The sequence below is a fragment of the Dendrobates tinctorius genome, unplaced genomic scaffold (genome assembly GCF_039654945.1).
Source record: "Dendrobates tinctorius isolate UK_male_01 unplaced genomic scaffold, ASM3965494v1 ptg000147l, whole genome shotgun sequence".
In the NCBI taxonomy this organism is placed as follows: domain Eukaryota; kingdom Metazoa; phylum Chordata; class Amphibia; order Anura; family Dendrobatidae; genus Dendrobates; species Dendrobates tinctorius.
This window is the reverse complement of record NW_027361814.1, coordinates 2,457,645-2,469,830: the sequence shown is the minus strand read 5'-3', so window position 1 is coordinate 2,469,830 and position 12,186 is coordinate 2,457,645. Positions and strand designations below refer to the sequence as shown.

The 12,186-nt window shown below is 40.0% G+C and overlaps 1 long non-coding RNA gene across 1 annotated transcript in view; it reads right to left on the bottom strand.

The window, feature by feature from the left end:
• Positions 1-282: 282 nt before the first annotated feature.
• Positions 283-12,186, bottom strand: part of LOC141049679 (uncharacterized) — a 59,037-nt gene continuing 47,133 nt past the window's right edge. The window contains exon 3 of the long non-coding RNA XR_012220414.1: positions 283-580. This is a non-coding gene — a long non-coding RNA (uncharacterized lncRNA). The remainder of the gene's footprint in view (positions 581-12,186) is intronic.

Here is a 12,186-nt window from a genome sequence, read left to right as displayed (position 1 = left end):
ATCTTATTAGACCCCTGAACAGACTATAAGAACATCTAACTTGTGATGACTAGGCCACCATGACCTCATGACGTGACCTAGGGTTTCACCCTTCTGGCTTTGTCCAGGGCAAAATGGCAATGACAGGGGCCTTCAGCCAGACCTCAACTGCAATTGAACCGATTGGTTTCTCGAGATCCTGATGCAGGGGGCTGGGGCATATATCAGCACTGAGATCATTGACAGCACCATTAATTTCTGTTTCAGTAAAGTTATTATCTGCAAATTGAACGTTCCCTACTATTATGCTCTGAATGTTCAGTATTATGTTCTGCGTTCTCTATAACTCCCTGGAGCATAATGAACATAAGATGTAAAAAGCAAAAAAAAAGCTCATACTCACATCACTGCTCACTTCTCCGGCCACCACTGCTGCTCCCTGCCGACTGTCCAGTCCTCCACCCCTCCAGTCTGCCGCATCTCCTGCCCAGTGTTCACTCTATCCCGGGGTATCTGGACATGAGCAGGCCTCAAAGTTATCTTTGCAAATAGCCGCCATTGAAAAGTGTCCTACTATTTGATGTATTCTGTTCCCTACATCCTGCAAATGTACAAAATGTATGTTAGGAGAAAGAAAAGAGTATAACTGCAGGACAGGACTACACAAGGTTTGTTTGTAGTCTGTTGCCATGGAGGCAGGATTGGTATACTAGAATAATATTTTGAAAAATTGCTTTTTCATTTTTCAGACAACTAACAAGGGTGGTCATAACTAACAAAGTAAACCAGGACCTACTATTAAAATGTAACCATAATTTAATTTATTTATTTTTTCATAAATCAATAGTACAAATGAAAATTAAGAATATTACTTATTAAAGAAATCCTCTTATTTCTCCTCCTAGGTTTATCATTCTTTCTCAAAATTCTCAATTCATGGGCAAAATGTATCTTCAGTGAATATAGGTTTCCCCATTAGTGAGATAGGAGATGACACTTGGTGCTTCTAAAGTTTTATGGAGAACTGTGACTGTTTTTTCATGTGAACTTGCAGCAGAATGCCTGTCTAGCTCCTCCCTCTTCCCCTTTCCATTGAATTCCAAAAGCACCAACTATCATCTGTTATATCAGCAATGGGAACGTTTGTATTCTCCCAATACAGGTTTTCTCCATGAATTGGGTTTAAAAGATGAAAGTAGGATGAGAAAGAAGTAAATTTATTTGACAAATTATATTGCAAACTTGCTGATTTTCATGCGTACTTTTGACGTATGAAATAAAAGTGAAGACGGCGGTAAGTTTTGTGTAAAACAATAAAATGGGAACATTTCGATGTGATCATTCACTTCAAAAGAAGTTTTGTTCTGAGCAATGCATAAACTACAGACCTTGTTGCTGGAGTTATGGAATAGTTCTGTTTTCCCTCAGAACAAAGTGTCTTCAATATTGTGTTACAAAACTACAGAAACATTTTAAATAAAAACAGCTATTCATAACCTCAGTGTCAAAGAAATAATGGTTCTAGAAGGAGCTTTTGCCTAGAAAGAGTTATTGCTAGGGGAATATCAGTATCAGAAGAGTCTGAAATCTGAATTACGAATGAGATGATTCCATAAATACTGCTTGTCTCAAGTTAGGCATTACCTGGGCTGGTCAGAATAGAAAAATACATATATAACATTAGATTTAATTTGCGTTAGAATTTTTGCGACCAGTTCTTAAAATGTAATACTATTTTTAAAAGAATTGCAATAGGAACATTTATGCTAAAAACAATGAGCAAACCTAACTATGATATGGAGGTCACATATTTTCCGTTACATGTACGGTCATGGCCGAAAGTGTTGTCGGCCTTGAAAAAGTTGCAGAAAATAAAGTATTTCTCCTAGAAAATTATGAAAATTATACGTTTTGTTATACACGTGTTTATTTCCTTTTTTGTGTATTGGAACAACACTCAAAAAAACAGAGCATAAAAGGCAAATTAGACATAATTTCACACACAACCCCCAAAAATGGGCCAGACAAAATTAATGGCACTTTTCCAAAATTGTGGGTAAACTACTTTGTTTCAAGCATGTGATGCTCGTTCAATCTCACCTGTGACAAGTAAGAGGTGTGGGCTATATGAAAATCACACCTGAAACCAGATAAAAAGGGGAGACGTTGACTCAGTATTTGATAAAAAGGGGAGAAGTTGACTCAGTCTTTGCATTGTGTCTGTGTATTGTACACTAAGCATGGAGAAATGAAGAACAGAATGAGGAGAGAACTGTCTGAGGACTTGAGAACCTAAATTGCTGAAAATTTCAATAATCTCAAGGTAGCCTGTCCATCTTCAGAGATCTTGATGTTCCTTTGTCCACAGTGCACAACATAATCAGGAAGTTTACAACCTACAGCACTATAGCTAATCTCCCTGGACGTTAGAGGCAGAGAAAAATTGTTGAAAGGTTGCAATGCAGGATAGTCCAGATGGTGGCTAAACAGTCCCAATCAAGTTCTAAAGAAACTCAAGCTGTCCTGCAGGCTCAGGGTGCATAATTTTCAGCACAATCTATCCATCTACATTTGAATGAAATGAAACACTATGGCAGCAGACTCAGGAGCACCCCACTTCTGACATAGAGACATAAAAAGCTAGACTGCAGTGTGCCAAAATGTATGTAAGTAAGCCAAAATACTACTGGGAAAGCATCTTGTGGACAAATTAGATCAAGATAGAGTTTTTGGTAAAACACATCATTCTACTGTTTACCGAAAAAATGAGGGCTACAAAGAAAATAACATAGCACCTACAGTCAAGCATGGTGGAGGGTAAAAGATGTTTTGGGGTTGTTTTGCTGCCTCTGGGACTGGGTGCCTTGACTGTGCAAGGCATCATGAAATCTGCAGATTACTGAAGTAGTGGCCCAGTGTTGGAAAGCTTGGTTTGCATCCTAGATCATGGGTCTCCCAGCAGGACAATGACCCCAAACATACTTCAAGAAGCAGCCAGAAATGGATGAAACCAAAGAGAGTTCTGAAATAGCTGGTAATGAGTCCAGATCTAAATTCCATTGAATACCTGTGGAGAGATTTAAAAATGCTGTTGGGAGAAGGCACCCTTCAAATATGACAGACATGGTGTAGTTTGCAAAAAAAGCATGATCCAAAATTCAAGTTGAGAGGAGTAAGAAGCTTGTTGATGGGTATAGGAAGTGATTTATTGCAGCTATTTATTCCAACGTGTGTGCAACCAAATATCAAGTTGAGGGTGTCAATGTAATAATTTTGTCAGGGCCATTTTTGGGGTTTTGTGTGAAATGATGTCAGATTTGCCTTTTTTCTCTGTTTTATTTTCTGTTGTTTCAATACACAAAAGGGAAATAAAAATGTGTATAACAAAACGTGTAATTGCAATAATTTTCTGGGAGAAATACTTAATTTACTGGAACAATTTCAAGGGTGCCAACACTTTCACTTTCAACACTTTCTTTGCAACCAATTGGTGTTATTTGTCTATTCCACTATCCTTAATAATTATCATTTTTTTCCTCTTTTTGTGTTTGTGTGATAATATACACAAAAAAAACTATTGCTGACTCCAAACGGAAATGTTATAAAACCTTCCTCGATTTTTTTTTCTTCTAGTTTACCAGATCTTTTACTTCATGTGAAACTCTTGAAATAAAATCCCTTGAGCTATCCCTTCATAGACACCAAACATCAATAGAAAGGAAAAAGTAGAACATTCAGGGAGTTTTCTGAAATGAATTGGATACTTGTCTATCTTTATATTCAGCTGGGCATTCACGAGAATCTATGATGAAAAGTGTTACAATTTTTTTTGAATGCTCCATACAAATTACTAGCTATTTTCAACCTTACAATAAGATACTTGTAGAGTTTTCTTGCTTTGTTATGTATATTTTTTTATTTAATTCAGCATGAAATTGTGCTTTTTTATGTATTGTACAGCTTAGCATAGACTGTTTTGTGTCAAATTAGGTTATCAAGGTGTTACCATTAAAATTAGGAACCAGAATTAGGCTGCAAAGATTGGATCTTTTTTTGCTAAAGTTGAAAAAATATATATTTTTTTAAATAACTATACTTACAAACATTGTCTAATATTCAGACAGCATTTAAAGAGGACCGTATGCCAAATTTTCCCATGTGAACTGGACATGCTGAAATAGTGGCTGCTCAGTGGAATAAAATTGGAATTTTTTGTTTATTTTTTTCAATTTGGCCTCCCTAATGTAGATATATGAGTCAGTGTGGTGGGGGAGAGCTGATAGAAGGGATTGCAATGTGACATAACTAAACTCACTTGCACTGCCCCTTCCCTTCCCTGACTCACACAGGAGGTTATGAGATCATGACCTGCTCTAAGCTATGGCAGGGGCGTGTTCTTCTTTCCTTTGAATGGTACTGCCTGCTTATGATTGGTCAGTATCATACAAGTAGAAGAAGTACACACCCCCAGTGAAAACTGTCTGATAACACCAACTTAGACTTTTAAAAAAGTTAACTCATTAGGTGCCAAATACTTTGATTTCCCATATTGCCTCATTGTCAAAATAAAAGTTTGATTCCACTCTGCACCCATTATTACATTCTGTGTCCAGTTCAACATGAAAAATCTGGTAAAAGATTACCTTTAACTTCATACCACCTTCTTATTTTTAAGCAAATTTTGGACATACTCACACATCTTAAATGGTCACTGTCGTTTCAACAAACTTTGCATAAATCAATAATACAAGCAAATGTAAGAAACTTATTATATCTGCCAGGTCCCCATGCACTCCAACCCAGCAGCATTCATTTATTCATGAGTAATTCACTGCCTAACCAGTCCTGTATAATGCTTTTCTGTAAATGTGAAGTTTAAAAAAAACATTTATATTGTCCCCGTTTGCTATGCTAATGAGAGCTTTCACTGGTCAATGGAGCCCCTGAGTTGCCCCTGACTAGTCAGTCTTATTTCCATGTTATCATACTCCATTCAGTTGAAACCAGTGGGCCCACCGGTGAAACCAGTGGGCTAGTCCGACCCTAGCTGAGAAAGTCTTAAGCACAGAATTGAGAACTTAGTAGAACTTTGTTCTGGCTGTAACTGGAGCCTTGTGACTAAGTAAATTTTTCTGCCTGTGCATTCTGTGGAGACTGCTGGAGTTGTTAGAGTTGTCAGCCCAATGAGAGCTACAGTAAAGTGAGTAGCATAGAAACTAGACTCATATCCTGGAAAAGTTACAGTATAAAGAGAACCTGTCAGCACAATTTTGTAATGTAAGGTAAATACGTGGCTGTAATGGTGCTGTAATACAGATTAAATTGATAGCTTTGGTGAAGAAATGCTCTTTGTGGTTCTTCTTTAATCACCATTTGAAGTTTTCTGCTAATTACCATATTTTCTGGATTATAAAACGCTCCGTATTATATGACGCACCCCAAATTTGGAGGAGAAAAATAGGAAAAAACTTTTTTTGATCTGATGATACTGCCCACATCGCTCTGTGCTTCAATTGTACTCATGTCTGTAAGATGCGAGTATGGTTGATCCCTGGGATCCGGCGCTGAATCCTCTCTGTACCAGCAGTCAGCTTGACAGCTGGTACAGAGAACAGCTGACTCCCAGTCTGGGGGCAGCAGAATGCAGCCATGGGAGACACTGTGGCCTGCCGCATTAGGCGGCCCGACTGCGCCCTGCTGCCGGCTGCGCCCGGGGCACATGACCTGGCTGCCCCCCCCTAGAGTGTATGTCAGACCAAATGAGAATCATGAGGTCAAAGGAACTGGCCAAGGAGCTCACAGACAAAATTGTGGCAAGGCACAGATCTGGCCAAGGTTACAAAAGAATTTCTGTCAGTACTCAAGGTTCCTAAGAGCACAATGGCCTCCATAATTCTTAAATGGGCAGAAGTTTGGGACCACCAGAAGTCTTCCTAGACCTGGCCGTCCAGCCAAACTGAGCAATCATTGGAGAAGAGGCTTGGTGAGAGAGGTAAAGAGGAACCCCAAGATCACTGTGGCTGAGCTCCACAGATGCAGTAGGGAGATGGGAGAAAGTTCCACAAAGTCAACTATCACTACAGCACTCCACCAGTCGGGCCTAACGGAAGCCTCTCTTCAGGGCAAGATATATGAAAGCCCTCATAGAGTTTGCTGAAAAACACATGAAAAACTCCCAGACTTTGAGAAATAAGATTCTCTGGTCTGATGAGACGAAGATAGAACTTTTTGGTGATAATTCTAAGCTGTATGTGTGGTGAAAACCAGGCACTGCTCATCACCTGCCCAATACAATCCCAACAGTGAAACATGGTGGTGGCAGCATCATGCTATGGGGGTGTTTTTCAGCTGCAGGGAGAGGAAGACTGGCTACAATTGAAGGAAACATGAGTGCGGCAAAGTACAGAGATATCCTGGCTGAAAACCTCTTTCAGAGTGCTCTGGACCTCAGACTTGGCCGAAGGTTCACTTTCCAACACGACAATGACCCTAAGGGCACAGCTAAAATAATAAAGGAGTGGCTTCAGTATGACTCTGTGACCATTCTTGACTGTCCCAGCCAGAGCCCTGACCTAAACCCAATTGAGCATCTCTAGGAGAGACCTGAAAATGGCTGTCCACCAACGTTCACCATCCAACCTGATGGAACTGGAGAGGATCTGCAAGGAAGAATGACAGAGGATCCCCAAATCCAGGTGTGAAAAACTTGTTGCATCACACAAAAGGGTGCTTCTACTCAATACTGAGAAAACGGTCTGAATACTTAGGTGATATTTCAGTTTTTCTTTTTTAATAAATTTGCAAAAATTTCTACATTTCTGTTTTTTTCAGTCAAGATGGGGTGCAGAGTGAGCATTAATAAGAAAAAAATTAACTTTTTTGAATTTACCAAATGGCTGCAATGAAACAAAGAGTGAAAAATGTAAAGGGGTCTGAATACCGTATATACTCGCGTATAAGCCGAGATTTTCAGGCCATTTTTTAATGCTGGAAGTCCCCCTCTCAGCTTATACATGAGTCATACATGCCAGGGAGTTGGTGGGGGGCGGGGGAGCAGGGGAGTCAGATCATACTTACCCCCCTGGCGCGGTCTCTGCAGCCCCCCTGCTTCTCCCATGGTCTCAGGCGCCTTCCATCAGTGGTCACGTGGTACTGCTCATTAAAGTCATGAATATGCGCATATTGATGACTTTAATGAGTGGTACCACATGAACGCTGAATGAAGAAATAGCTGCGAGAGACCGTGGGAGAAGCGGGGCTGCAGAGACCGCGCCAGGAGGGGGTAAGTATATGCGATATTCATCTGTCCCTGTTCCACCACTGCGCACCGCTCTGTCCTCCGCATCCTCTGGCTGTGATGTTCAGGTCAGCGGGCACAATGACTTAGTTAGTGTGCGCCATGCCCTCTGCCTGAACAGTCACTGACAGAGGACCTGGAAGATAGAGCGGCGCGTAGTGGTAGAACGGGGACAGGTGAATATCTCAAGTGCTGGGGCCCTGAGCCAGCGATGACACCGGCATCTGTCCCCCATAGTGCGCCAGTGTCCCCTCCTGCTCAGGACACCAGCACCTGGCCCCCATCGACAAGAGGTGAGTATGTGATATTTTTTTATTTGCAGCATATGGGGCCTATTCTATTGAGCATCTTATGGGGCAGCATATGGGGCATAATCTATGGAGCAGCATGGGGCATAATCTATGGAGTATCTTATGGGGCCTATTTTATAGAGCATCTTATGGAGCATCTTATGGTGCATAATCTATGGAGCATCATATGGAACATCTTATGGGGGCATAATCTATGGAGCATCATATGGGGCATAATCTATGGAGCAGCTTATGGGGCATAATATATGGAGCATTTTATGGGGGCATAATCTATGGAGCAGCATAGGGGGCATAATCTATGGAGCATCTTAAGGGGGCATAATCTATGGAGCATCTTATGGGGGCATAATCTATGGAGCATCATATAGGGCATAATCTATGGAGCAGCATATGGGGCATAATCTATGGAGCATCATATGGGGCATAATCTATGTCACAGCATATCGGGCATAATCTATGGAGCATCATATGGGGCATAATCTATGGAGCATCTTATGGGGCATAATCTATGAAGCATTTTATGGAGCAGCATATGGGACATAATCTATGGAACATCTTATGGGGCCATAACCTTTAAGGAGCAGCATATGGGGCATATTATTCTATGGAGTATCTTATGAGGCCATTATTAACCTTTGTGCAGCATTATATGGGGTGTATTTTGTATGGAGCATCTTATTGGGCCATCATGAACTGTAGGGAGCATTATATCGGGCTCCTGATTCAATTTGGATATTCAAAAGCATTTAACCTACTGATGTCTCAATTAATTTTACTTTTATTATCTATTTTATTTTTGAAATTTAACAAAAGCTGCTGCATTTTCCACCCTAGGCTTATATTTGGGTCAATAAGTTTTCCCATTTTTTTGTGGCAAAATTAGGGGGGTCTGCTTATACTCGGGTCAGCTTATACACGAGTATATACAGTACTTTCCGTATCCACTGTATGTCTTCGCTTCACATTACAAAACTGTGATGACAGGTTCTTTTAAAAGAAGAAGGATCATGTTCCTTATACAGGAAGACTTGTGTTTAGTTTTGTTTAATCCCAAAGTTGTGTTTAGTTGTGTTTAGTTTAATCCTGAAGTGTAATAGACTGAACAGGAGTCTGATATCTGGAATATGGAATGAAAAGCTCCTAGCGATGGTGTCAGAATGTTTGTGACGCCATTTGTAACATCCAAGTACTGAGAAGCGATGGGAAGTCAACACTATCTGAAGGTAAGTGTGAAGTTATAACTTGGTTGAAACACTGCAAAGTTAAAACTGACCTGGGAGGGAAAGCACCAGAGTGTTGTGCTCTAAAGACTGTTGAAGTTTTGTTCTGGAACATTCAAGCAGTAGTGACATACAAAATGCAACCATCAAGCCTTAGCACACTATATAGTTATAGCAACCAGCCAGCATGTTGTGCCATGGTCTGTGAGAAAAAAAAAAAGTAAAGTTCTTCATTCTCCAGTTTTAACCATTTTGAGTATGTGTGATTGGATACTCAAGCCACTGCAATGCCCTGTGTTGTGAGTTCATTTTCCCCTTCACCATTGAGGTCTGATGAACTCCCTCTTCTGGTGAAGGAAGGTAGTGAGGCTGATTACCAAGCACCTGAGCAGGATGATGATGACTGGGTGACTGGAATTGCTGACTGGATATAAGGCAGCCGACACCCTTCTGCCTTGCTGGTGATTTCTCAGAGGGATTCTAGGAGACCAGTCTGATTCCTGCTCCTCAAAAGCTAAGTTTTCTGCTCTGCTTTTTGCATTTGTGTTTTGGTTTTGTTTTGCCTTGTTTTTCTGGATTTCTGCCATTCCCTGCTGGGATGAGCTGAATTCCTTTTTGCTCTGTCTTCAGAAGATACCCGAGTACTGATATAGTCTTTTTGAAGCCTAGCGTCTTCAGGGCTTTTTTCCCTATCAGTCTGTAGGCTCTTGTTTTGATAGGGTTTTGGCGGATTGCAGACAGCAGCTTTTCTATCCTGTCCTATTTAGTTGGCTTGGGCCCCATCATTTGCTCAGCCTATCTTTCTATCTGTGTGAGTGTTTTTTCATCTTGCTTCACCGTCATTATATGTTGGTGGCTGCCTATTGCTTTGGGGTCTGCTCTGGGGCAGTTTAGATTTCCCTTTCTGTCTTTAGGCTATTTAGTTCTCTGGCTGTGATCGAGGGGTCTAGGGCACCGTAGGAACCCCCCACGGCTACTGCTAGTTGTTGTTGATAGGTTCAGGGGTCTGCAATCCGATAGCTGCCAACTTCTCTGGTTTTCTGGAATTAGCTAGTATTTCTGTTTTTGCCTCCTACTGTGACTCATTCATAACAGCCCTGCACATGGGGTTAGCAATATAGCTTATCAGAAGAACTATAGTTCAATTCAAATTGGAGATATTTGCAATTACAATTATTATTGCACCTACTACATATTGAGATAGGATCTTGGAAATGGGAATACCACTTTAAAGCTTTTAAATGCATTAACACAAACCCCCTTGTAGCTCAGTTTTAGAGTCCATGGACTATACAATGCTGGGAGACTAGAAAAATGCATAACAGGGCTTTGTACATAAGCTTTTTCACTCCTTACAACCACCAGGGATGTTGTCACTTACCCTTTTACCTGCCTAGAACCTTAATGTTTAAGTACTTATACTCTAGGGGGTACATGTCATGTCTCTAGAGGGTACCTACATTACCTAAATACTGTCATTTTATTGCCCCTTTGATTATAGAGGGCACTTAGCTTAGAAACAAAAGAAAAAAACTGCCATTGGCCATCAGGGACATTAACCTGAATCCCATCATCACACCCTAGACCTGATGGGATGTTGGCAGTAACCCTTTCACTGCCATAAACCAAGCTTGACAACCACTTAAGATAACAACAAAAAATGGAAACAAAAAGGTTTGGGAAGCAATTTAAAGCAAAGCAATTCAATTGCATTCACTTTAGATAACAACGAGTTACTACTTTCTCTGAAAGGAAGTGTTTCCTATGAATTACGAGAACACAATTTTATAAAATATTTCCTTCTTTTTTTTTTTCAGTTCAGCGTAATGGAAAAGATGGAATTAGAGGCCTTTAAAATGATTTGACTTTGATATTTTACAGCAAACTTGACTTGTTTGTTTTGGCTTTTGTACAAATAGAGTTTGATTTAATACCTCATCTCGAATACCATATGGGTTTTCCGCTATTTAGACTATCATTAGCAGAATACTTTTGCAATTGTAGAGGTTGAATGAATCCAACGCAGCTGTAATAAATTCAGGATGTTTCACAAACGGAAGATTGAGGGAGTTTAAAATTTTTCATTTTCTGGTTTTGCTTTAGGACTGATGTCTACTATTTCGTACTATGGGATTCTTTTATTCCTTTTTAGATAGTCGTCATAGGGCTTCCATAAAGGTGCATGAGTCCTCGTCTTTACCTCTATGTGATTTTGATTTTATATGAAGTTATTCAGATTTTTTTCTGTTAGATTTCTAACTGGAAAATGCAAACAGATTCTTTCTTTATGAACCCAGAAGACAAAAAGCGCAATTTTTCATCATTCTTCATAAGCACAGTGGTAGTGTATACTAAGCACTATTATAGTGCTAACATAAAGAAATGGAATGTTCTGGTTGCAAATCAGGTTGATTAAACTGCAGAATTTACTTTTTTTTTTTCTAAGTAATATGCACAACACACTTAGTGGTTACAGTCCACACATTGTTGGGCACAGAAACTTGATGGTTGCAATAAAAATAAGTTGGCACTATTCCCCTTGTAGGTTGCTGTCCACACCTGATAATTGATCATACTTGAATGTTTTAGAACACAAGATTAATAATGCTATCAAGGTTTAAATATTAACTTAGAACAGGTCAATTTTTACTTCACACCGGACTCAAAATAATGTTGCCATCGCACGGTTCTCCATAACTCGACACTGCGTAAAAATCAACTCAGAATGTAAGTTGTATAAATGAGATTTAGTTAAAGAGGGAGAAGATCACTCACACATTCATTGTTAATTTTCAGGACTGAAACATCCAGGTCATGTCACGAGCCTCAGAAATGGTCACAATCTCCTGTCAGGTTGATGTCCTACACAACTCCAACTAGACCCAACAATAACCTCCCCAGGAAGATATCCTCTATCATGTTGGCTTCCTTCCAGCCTGTCATCCCTCACAACCTATAATAGACTCCACAGAACTGATATTTTCCAAAAGCAGAAAGTAAATTCAGTAAGCTTAAGAATAAAACCACGATCACAGCTCTGCCAGTTCTCCCTGAAACGGAATCTATCAGTAAGGTCAACCATCTTAAGCCGTTTATATGGGCTTTTAGGTAATATAAAGTTGAATAAAATGATACCTTGATATCTGTGATCCAAAGTCTTATTCCTGAGAAAGTCAATTTCTCAATATGAAAATGAGTTGTTAATATCTTCAGGTCGGATACAGATCTCACTGGGAATTTGCTTCCAGAACATGCTAAACATGGCCAAGCTTTTGTGTGCTTTCAATGAAGAGAGTAAAAAGAAAGATGCTACTAGTAACATGTGGCTACAGCTCATCTGCCCTAAAAACAAAAGGAACGACCGTTGAAATTCCAGCAG